Below are 10,909 nucleotides of genomic sequence, written 5' to 3' on the forward strand. Positions count from 1 at the left end.
TCCTCCAGGTCTGCCATGGTGGCGGCTCGTCCTCCGGAACCTCCCAGGGCTGAGGAGACCTCGACCAGGACGGCGAGGTGGACCTGCGGTCCTGGGAACCCCGTCTCCCCCTGGGGCTGTGGCGTCGGGATCCGCGCCCCTTCCCAGACGCTCCCCTGCGGACCAGGCAACTCCCCACCCAGGGATCCGGCACAGGAGTGGCCGCGGCGAGAGCACCCAGTGTCATCGGCGCCGCTGGGCCGGCCACTCCGTCCCACGGTGCCAGACCCCAAGCGGCCGCCTGGTCAGCACACAGGACCGAAGCGCCCAATATTCCGAGCGCGAAGCTCGCTCCGTCTCCGTCCTTTACTGCTGAGTCCCGGAATGGCTGGTTCATTCTGTTACGATGGTGCCACTTTGCTGGCATGATGTGGTGGAACTCAGTTTGCAGTGTAGAACGGAGAGATATACAGGATACAGGAGACGGCGTAGTGGTGAATAATAAGGCTTTTACTTGAAACAGAAAACAACAAACACAACAACGGTAACAATTAAACAATGAACCAGCAAGTGTCTGCTGGCCCACAACACCTATACAAACACTAATTAGAGACAGAGGGTAATTACAAACAGGACACAGGTGTGATAGACAGAAACAACAGAACACAGAGCACACTGGGAAAAACAATAACAATTGAACAAACTGAGACCAACAAGACTAAAACATATTTACAAAACACAGACAGGGGAACACAAGTCTAACAACAACGACAACACAGACAATAAACATAATAAACATAAATGGAAGTAAATAATATTAATCAGGTGAGTGAGCTGATGCCAGATCTGCCAGATCTGGATCAGCCCACCGGTTGGCAATGTTGTATTATGAAGGGGTGTATGGAAGGGGAGTTGAGACGGACCGACACCTGGACCAGTCGAACCGGGAGAAGGGTTGCCGTCCGGTCCCGCAGGACCGGGGGAAGTGTTACAGGGCAAGGACCGAGAAATAGGCTGCTTCTCTTTGATGACCCTCCCGGAGCTCAGATAGGAGTAGGTCCTATGTATGAATAATCAGATGTATGTATGTAAGAGTTATAGTATTAATATGTACAGTGATACAGATATAAAACACTATGGTAGTAAAGCATACTGACCAGCAGTGTAACTAGTAAAACTATAGGTAAGAGATACAGTATGTACAGATATGCGTTTTGGTGGAGCAGGGGGACACCTGACTCGTTTTCCAGGCGAGCTGCTGAGGGGAAGAAACTCAGTCTATGGCGGGACCTAAGTGTCTGGGGCAGCCGTAGCCGCCTGCCGTGGGGGAGCATGGTGAAGAGGTTATGACCCGGGTGGGTGGGGTCTGCCATGATCTTCCTCACCCTCCTCAAGGCCCTGGTGGAGTGTAGGGACTCGAGGGAGGGAAGGGAGCAGCCGATCACCCTCTCCGCCAAGCGTATCACCCGCTGCAGCTTGGCCTTGTCCCTGACCGTGGCTGCAGGGAACCAGGTGATGATGGAGAGGGTGAGGATGGACTGGATGATGGCAGTGTAAAACTGGACCATCATGGTCCTCGGCAGCCTGAGCTTCCTCAGTTGACGTAGAAAGAACATCCTCTGCCGGGCCTTTTTGTTGAGAGCGATGGAATTCAGCTCCCATTTGAGGTCCCGGGACATAATACACAAATAACATAAAACATATTTTTTGAATGCCAACGTTTCATTAGAATGACTATTTCCTCTGTGAATCAAGTTAAAAAAAGTTGTGGGTATCGTGCAAAACAGCGCCCACCTCAGGTGACACAGAGGAGTGTTGTGCTTCACTAACGACAGTAAATCAATGTAAGTCGTTTCTGTTAAGATACGTACAGTTATGGTTTGACACGTTTTAAGGCCCACCCAGTGAAATAGTGCTATTTTGTGTGCCCCTTCATCAAAATATATCCTCTGGTCATTCACAGAATGTCCTTCTCTGCCCAAGCAGCCTGAAGCCCCTTGTCTCACGGTGTAGTTTTGGAAACGTTTTGGAAATTATTGATCTGGGATGTTCATTGTGCCAGGTCTTCACCCTGCCCAGACCGTACAGGCTTTTAAATCACTCTTGAAAACCTACCTGTTCTCCTTGGCCTTCCCCCCTACTTAACTACCACTAGACCCCTGACCCTTCTATCCTCTTTGTTTTACTGTGTCCTACCAGTTTTTATTACTTTCATTGCTTTATTATGTTTTTAATCTTATATCTTGCACCATATTGTTTGTTTTGTTGCTTTCATTGCTTTGCTATGTTTTTTTATTTCTTTCTTTTAATCTTATACCTTGCCTCACACTAATTTGTTTTTATCAACCTGCTTGTGAAGCACTTTGGTGTCAGCTGCCGCTGCCTGGAAATGTGCTATACAAATAAAACTGACTTGACTTGACTTGACTTGACTTAAATAGTTACAAAAATCTTTCTGCAGTCTCAATTTCGAATTTCCTCCTAGATTTGGAAATTGTTTGTAGCATGTTGTCTCTCAACACAGCATTCCCCAAGATCTAAATATATCAATTGGTGATAAAACCCTGGAAAGAGTAGAGCATTTTAAATACCTTGGTGTGTGGTTTGATAAAAGATTAACATGGTCTATACATATAAGTAAGATGGTAGACAAATGCAAGAAAGTACTGAATGTGATGAGATGTTTGAGAGGGCTGGATTGGGGAGCAAGTAGACTTGCGATGAGAAAATGTATATTAGCCTCATCAGATCAATAATAGACTATGGATGTATTATATTATATATAGGTCTGCAGCAAAAACTAATTTAAAGGGGAACAATCTTATAAAGTTGGATGTAATCCAGAGCAAAGCGCTGAGATTGTGTTGTGGGGCTATGAAAACTACGCCAGTTGCAGCACTCCAAGTGGAGATGGGTGAAATGCCCCTGCATATTAGAAGAGATCAGGTGGCACTAGTGTATTGGGCCAACCTTAGAGGTCATAAGGATGAACATATTAGCAGAAATGTCCTAGTGCATTGCCAGGAAAATGAGAAAGCTCAACTAGAAGTTTTTGGGTGGATTATAGAACAAAAAGCCAGAGAGATGGGCCTTCTGGAACTTAGTGTGTGTCCAACAGTCTGTTTCCCAGCAGTTCCACTGTGGTTGATGAGTACTCCTGTTGTTGATTTAGAATGATCTATTAGAGTTAAAGGGGAGAAAGGAGATTAACGATAGGTTATGTATATAACCTAGTTATATTAGTATTGGCTGAGCGTCCCGCTCTAGCCTTATGAGATATCCCTTATCTCCTAGTACCTACTGTACTCCAATACGAACAACTTAATGCACCCATACCTGATCGGGCCCCGCCCCTATGGAGGCGTAGCCTATATAACCATGACTATGGTCACCAAACACTCTTCCTCGCCAAATCTCGTTCCAGCAAAAGATCCCTCAAAAGGGAACTCAGGGCCGCGTAGAGCGGGACGCTCAGCCAATACTAATATAACTAGGTTATATACAAAACCTTTTTTTTGATCAAATTTTTTATTATTATTCACATGAAACAAGACAACACATTAACCACAATCACAATACATAGAACTTCACAAGAAAATAACAAAAACAATTATAATAATACAGACTAACAATTTATACAGACAAAGAGAAAAGAAAACAGAGTTCAACCTTCTAAATTTTAATTCCAAGGGGTACTATCTAATAAATGGTCTTTCCCAGTGTTCAGCCCCGATTCCCGGCCGTGTGACCCTATATTAATAAAACGTACATCTCCAATCCACCACAAGGACAATTTTTTGAGAACACGACCCGAAAACAGAACAATGAACCTTCATGAAAAAACAAAAACCTGTAGAGGTGTTCCATAGACTCACAGAGACCGTGTAAAAGTGGCCAAACAGTGAAGAAATAGTTAAATAGCTGCCCCCCCATAATATCCCCAGCTAAACTCAAGATGACAAGACAAAAGACAAGACAGACAAAACATTTCCTCCTCCCCCTCCCAAGAGACCGCCGGACTCACCCGAACACGCACCTCAACCCCGCTCAGCCGCACACTGCGGTCTTTACCTTCTCAGCTGCTGCGAACCACAGGTCAATTCCAGCCTGCCCCACCCCAATCACCCGGGCTGTGGATATCTCAAGATAAATCACATCCAATAGAGTTAGGGACCAGTTAATCATTGTAAGCTTCTCAGGCTCCTTCCATCTCATTGCTATCAGCTTCTTCGCTGCTGTGACGCCCGCTAGGACAACCCTTTTCAGTTGTACGGAAGCGGGTAGTGTCGTTATATCGTTCAGGAGTAGCGTAACAGCTGTGAATGGGATAGTTAAGCCACACAGATCTGAAAGTTTGTCCGTTATTGACCTCCAGAAGCGGGCCACTGTTGGGCAATCCCAATACATATGCATATAAGTGCCCGTGGCCTTTTGAGAGCACAAAGTGCACCGAGAGTCGGTTATCAGTCCCATAGCATATAGCTTCCTAGGTGTAAGATAGGTCCTATGAATATAATTAAAATTAATTTGCTGGTGATTGGGGTTGCGGGAAGATAATGCCACATTTGCCCAAACATCATCCCAGTCAAACTCGGGGTCCAACTCCGGGATATCCACACGCCAGATTGTATCCAATGATACATTTTAATATGTGGATTGAATCAAGAGCGTATAAAAGTCGGAGACAAACCCTCTGGATGTCGTCCTGTCCACTATGAGCCTGAGGAAGGGGTGTGGGTGCAAGGCTTGAGCCCACGGTACGCCATGCGCCCTCAGTGCTGACCTTAGTTGAAGGTAAAGAAAGAAGGACTCGCCGGGAAGATCATAAAATTCTCTTAAGTCCTGAAACGCACGGAGGCCGTTCTTATCATAAATATCCTCCAGAGTATGCACTCCCCTCCTTTGCCATTGAGGAATATTAACCGGCTTGTGTCCAACAAGTAATTGCTGGTTATTAAAAATTGGAGAGTCCAGGTGCCAAGGGCATTTAACCCCACACGACCTCTGTACATTACGCCACGTTTGGATCACGTGAGTTATGATCGGTCCATACCTCAGCCGGCATTTCGAAATAGAGACAGTGGAGTACACTACATCCTGCAATCTTAGCGGAGATACCGCCGCCGCTTCTAAGGAGCGCCACGATACAGCCTCTACAGGGTCTAGCCAGCACATCAGAGGTCTCAGTGAAAAGGACCAGAAATAAAGTTTAAAATCAGGGATTGCGAGGCCCCCATCTTGTTTTCTACGTTGAGTAGTAGCCCTTTTGATTCTCGGGCGTTTGTTATTCCAGATAAACTTAGATACCATCGATTGTACCTTGCGCCAGTGGTCTATTGGAGGGGGCAGAGGGAGCATTGAGATAATAAAATGTATCCTAGGCAGGATGTTCATTTTGATTATGGAAGCCCGGGCTTGTAAGGAGTTAGGAAGGGACGACCACCTGTCTAGATCCTGGCGTATTTTATCATAAGTACCCGTGAAGTTGTACTTAGTAGTTTGGTTCAGCGTGGGGAATATCTCTATGCCCAAGTATTTAAAATGTTCTACTATGGGGATATCAGCTGGTAGTCGTACCGCCTTGGCCAGTTCATTAAGAGGTAGGCAGGCTGATTTGTTCCAGTTAATCTTAAAGCCTGACAATTTACCAAAGTCGTCGATTATCCTCAATAATTTTGTGGCCGACCGGGAGGGGTCGTCCATGAAAATCAGCAGGTCATCCGCATAGAGAGCAATTTTGTGTGGAGTATTATTGACCATTATGGGGACGATGTCCTCCGATTGCCTAATAAATTGGGCCAAAGGTTTGAGGGAAAGCGCGAACAGTCCCGGGCTCAGAGGGCAACCCTGTCTAGAAGATCTGGAGACCGGAAGGAGTGTGGAACAGTTTTTGCCTGTCAGTATCATCGCAGACGGCGAGGCATACAGGACTTTAATCATATGAATAAAACTCTTTCCAAGACCCATGACCTCAAGTACCTTCCACAGGTATGACCACTCAAGTCTGTCAAATGCCTTCATGGCATCCAAAGACAGAACTGTGGATGGAGTTGTATTGTCTTTACTGTTATCGATTACATGCAACAGCCTCCTAAGATTATCTGCAGCCAGACGCCCCGGGATAAAACCAGTTTGATCGCAGTGTACCAATACAGACATAAATCTCTGCAGGCGACGGGCCAGCACCTTGGCAAACACCTTTAAATCGGCCCCGAGAAGACTCAAGGGTCTATAGCTACCACAATCATTGGGATCTTTGTCCTTCTTGAGAAGTAAAGAAATCAACGCCATATTGACATCTCTTGAGAACTCCCCTTGTTCGATAGCGTAATTGATCATATCGAGCATCAATGGACCCAGTTGGTCCCAGAAAGCTAAATACACTTCGGGTGGAATACCATCCCAGCCTGGTGCCTTACCCCTCTGCATTTCAACAATCGTCTCCCTCAATTCTACGAGAGTAATCGGTCTCCCCAGTTCCTTGGCCTCTTCCTCAGAAATGTGGGGTATCTCAAGCCCGCCAATGAACGATTCAAATTTAGAGTCATCAAGATTACCCTCTGAGCTATATAACTGTGAGTAAAACTCTTTAAAAGTGTCATTGATCTTTTTCGAATCAGTAGTGACTGCACCCTGGCTCGTCCTAATCGAGGGGATATCCGAGAAATGATAATTTGAGCGTATTTTCATTGCCAATAGATGGCTATGTCTGGAGCCGTGAAAATAGTAATTTTGTCTTGTCCTATGTATCAAGAACTCAGACTGTTGTTTAAGTATGGAGTTTATTTCTTTTTTGACTATCTTACGTTGTGTGTTTAGTCGTTCATTATAGTTAGTTTGCAAGGATGCGTATAGGTCCGCATATAATGATTCCAGTCCTTCTAGCTTTTTTGACCGGGATTTTCGCAAATTGGAGGCAAATAGTGTGACATGACCCCTGATAAATCCTTTCAATGCGTTCCACAGGACCCTAGGGTCTTCTACTGTGCCAACGTTGATCTGCAAAAATTCAGCTAGTTTACTCCTGAACTCAGAACAGAAGTCATCGTTCTTTAGCAAGGTCGAATTAAAACGCCATCTGGGAGCTCTTGCGGAGAGCCTGCCAAAGGTTGCCGTAAGGAAAATCCCCTTGTGGTCTGAGAGAGCCAAGGGAACCAATGAGACATCGAAACTATCAAACATATTAGGGGACGCGAATGCATAGTCAATCCGAGAGAAGCTTTTGTGTCTGGCTGACAGGTGAGAGTAATCTTTGAGGGTGGGGTTGCATAAGCGCCAAAGGTCTGTAAGCCCAGTGTCTTTGGCCCACATCCTAAGGGCCTTAGAGGCCCGTTTTTGGTCGCTCGTTTCAGAGGGCCCGGACCTATCCATCTCCGCATCCCAGCACGCATTAAAATCGCCACCCACAATGAGAGCGTATCCATTAAGTTCCAACATATTCTTCGTGATTGTATTATAGAACGCTGAATCAAATGTGTTAGGAGCATACAATGCTATTATAGCCATCTTCCTATGCAAGATTTCAACTTTTGCTATAGTAATCCTTCCCTCCGTGTCCGACCATACATCCAAGATTTTAATATCAAGGTTACGTCTTGTAACTATGACTACTCCTTTCGTCTTATCATCGGCTGAGGATGAGGAGATAACGTGATATTGCCGATTTGCCAGTCTTGACACGTCACCTACCAATAAATGCGTCTCACTAAGGAGAGCAAGGTCAATATTTCTCCTCTTCAATAGCCAAAGGACACTGGCACGCTTGTGTGGGGCGTTAAGCCCTCCTGCGTTCCAAATTAAAATATTCAATTTAGCCATGGTCGAGCTTGTATAAATGCGTAGAGAACATACCAGTGCAGCCAGGCTGAGTACAGAGGCGCTGATCCCGGCGGGCCCGGACGGTCAATCCCAGGAGTTCAGAGGAGGAACAATTACACACATATAAGACAACAGTACATAAAACACATAAAAATACCACCCCAGCTACAACCCCCCCTCCTTCTACTCTAAACCCTAACCCACCCGTCCTATTATAAGGCCCCCTATACCCACTCTCCAATCCCCACCCTATGCACCATCCACTGAGGATGGTCATCTTCCTATCACTTCCCACTAGAGACATGGATCAATAAAACGCTCCCCACTCCAACCCCCCTCTAGATAAACCCCTGAGTAAACCCCCACTAGTCCAATAAACACAAATAATAATAAAAATAAAATTCAATAAAGATATCGGTCGAAACCCACCTGAGCCCTGGCCCCAACATGAGACAACCATAATGGTAAAAATAGCCATTATTAAATAATAACTCCACATCAACCTGCAGCCATCTATTTCCGAATCTGCGCTTCAACGTCGCATTGTTATAGCCCAAAAGGGTATAGGAAAATTCAAAACAAAATTAAATTAAAGCATCCCAGCCGATAGTCTAAGGCAGGATCGGGTCACAGGTTAATCGTGCAAAATTGTGTGAACAATGTCAATTAAACAATGACAAAAATAAGAAAGGGAAAGGGGAAAAAAAGGGTTATGGTCAAAGTGCACCCCTGTAGCTGTCCCTCTGATCAGGCACAACGGCTGAAATGACATAACCTATGTAAGAATAGAATTAAACACATTCATTAATCCGTGGATGGTAATAGGCAACACCTGACACCACCTGTTATCATACATTGTTTCAATAAAGATATCGGTCGGAGCAGTTAGTCCAAGGTAGGATCGAATCACAGTTAAATTGCTCATTCAATGCCATTAAAACAGCGACAATAATTATTATACAATTACTCAGCATCAACCCTATAACCATCTACCTTGGAGTCTGCATATTAATGTCGCAACGTTATAGCATAAATGGATCACGGAAAATTCAAAACAAAATTAAGGCAAATCAGCAGTTAGTCCAAGGTAGAATCGGATCACATTTAAATCGCGCATACAGATGACATAAAAACAGCGACAATAAGAAAGAAAAAAGGAAGGAAAAGAGGGTCATGGCTAAAGTGCAAGCCATATAACCATACAGCCATGAAGTGCAAGCCATACCCGACCCAACCTGTTATCATATATTGTATATGCATATTCAACCGACCTTGGCTTCTACTATGGATCCCAAAGCTCAAAACAACCTGGATATAAAAATAAAAGCATACCAGAAGTTAGTTAGGGATTCGATCACTCTTGAATTGTGCAAACCAATGTCCCTTTGAACAGCAACAGCAACCAAAATACGTAACCATTAACGGGTCTCGAATGTCTCAGCGCAGACGATAGACGAAGCCCGCCGGCTAGCCCGAGGCTAGCGCGTAAGCTAGTGATGAATCCGGATAGCACGTTAGCCTATTATGTACATTGTTCAGCTAGTTCGTTAGCTTCCAAAGAGGCGATACACAAGTACGACCATGAGGTCAGCTTTAGCAAGTAACAGTCATTGGGAAGCCCCGCTAGTTGGATGGATGGGCAGTGGACAGTTAGCATGTCTGGGCATGACAGCAAGTATTTGTGAATAGTCGGCCTAATCAATGTATATAGGCCCATACCGCCACGTCACTCACCCGACATAGATATCAAGCAACAGTCTCAGGTATCCCCGCGAGATATTCCTTCGCTTTAGCCAACGACCAAAATGAACGCTGACCACCGACCTTCTCCAACACAGATAATTTCGCGGGAGCGAATAACGTGGGCCTCAGGCCTAGTTTCCATAGCTTAGTCAGGACCACCTTGTATTCGCCTCTCTGTGCTTGAACCTCCGGTGTAAAGTCTTTGAAAATGGCCACTTTGTGATCGCCAAGCCTCAGATTACCCCTTCTGGTACGAGCCGACCGCATGATGAGTTCTCTCTGCTGAAGTCTGTTCAGCTTGACTATGATGGGCCTCGGCTCTTTGTTCACGCCGGGAGAAAACCTGCCCGCTCTGTAGGCCGATTCACAGACAGGAGGCGAACGGAGGACGTCCGTCCCTAGTATTTTCTGCAGCAGTTCGGGCACGGTCTCAGAGAGACGGCCTTCACCGCTGGTCTCCGGTACTCCAACAATCCTGACGTTGTGGCGTCTATCCCGGGACTGCATCTCATCTACTGCCGACTGTAGTTTGTTGACTTCAGCCTGCCTAGCCAGCAGGGCGGATTCGAGACCCGCCATCTTCTCGCACTGTAATGATACCTCCGTCGTTAGCATGGCTAGTTCGTTAGCATTAGCCGAGGAGACAGCGTGCATCGTCTCCATCTTGTCTGTCAGCGGTACTACCGCCAGCCGTATTTCTTCTGATATCTCACGACGGAGGCTGACACAAAAATCCGCCAACACTTTCTTCTGTGCTTCAGCGATGCGTGTCTCAGAGTCTGCGTGTAGCTTGGTCAGGTGGCGGTGGTTTGCTGGTTGGGGCAGTCATGGCTCTGGTTTCCACCCCCGTCATCGTAGAAAGTCGAAAAAAGTCGATGAATGTATACTAAACACGACGACCTAGCAAACAGATAAAAAACAAATAAAAATAAAATAAAGACTAATGGGGAGAAACGTATATTCAGCACGGTAGAAGGGAGCTCATGTGAAACACGTCTACTCCATGATCGCTCAGCTCCGCCCCCCCATTATATACAAAACCTATCGTTATATCTCGTATATGGCTATCGCGTCCCGCTCTAGCCTTATGAGATATGGGTTAGACCCGACAGATGTACCCCCTGAGGACCCGTAAGCCCACATCAAGGGGTGCGGGGAGCCCTGTCACCCCATCCTTCCTAATGAGTCAACTCCACCTGAATGCGAACAAGAGGGAACTAGAACCCCTTGAACACACCGCACAGGCGGAACCACGAGTGACTCAACACACTGTGGCCCATACCCACACACTCCTGCTACCCTACCAAAGGACGGGAAGCAGGAAAGGCCACAGACCCCAGAACCGCCTGGGAGACAGAACCCCCGGTCA

This window comes from Notolepis coatsorum, assembly GCF_963971535.1.
Source record: "Notolepis coatsorum genome assembly, chromosome: 4".
Taxonomy (NCBI): domain Eukaryota; kingdom Metazoa; phylum Chordata; class Actinopteri; order Aulopiformes; family Paralepididae; genus Notolepis; species Notolepis coatsorum.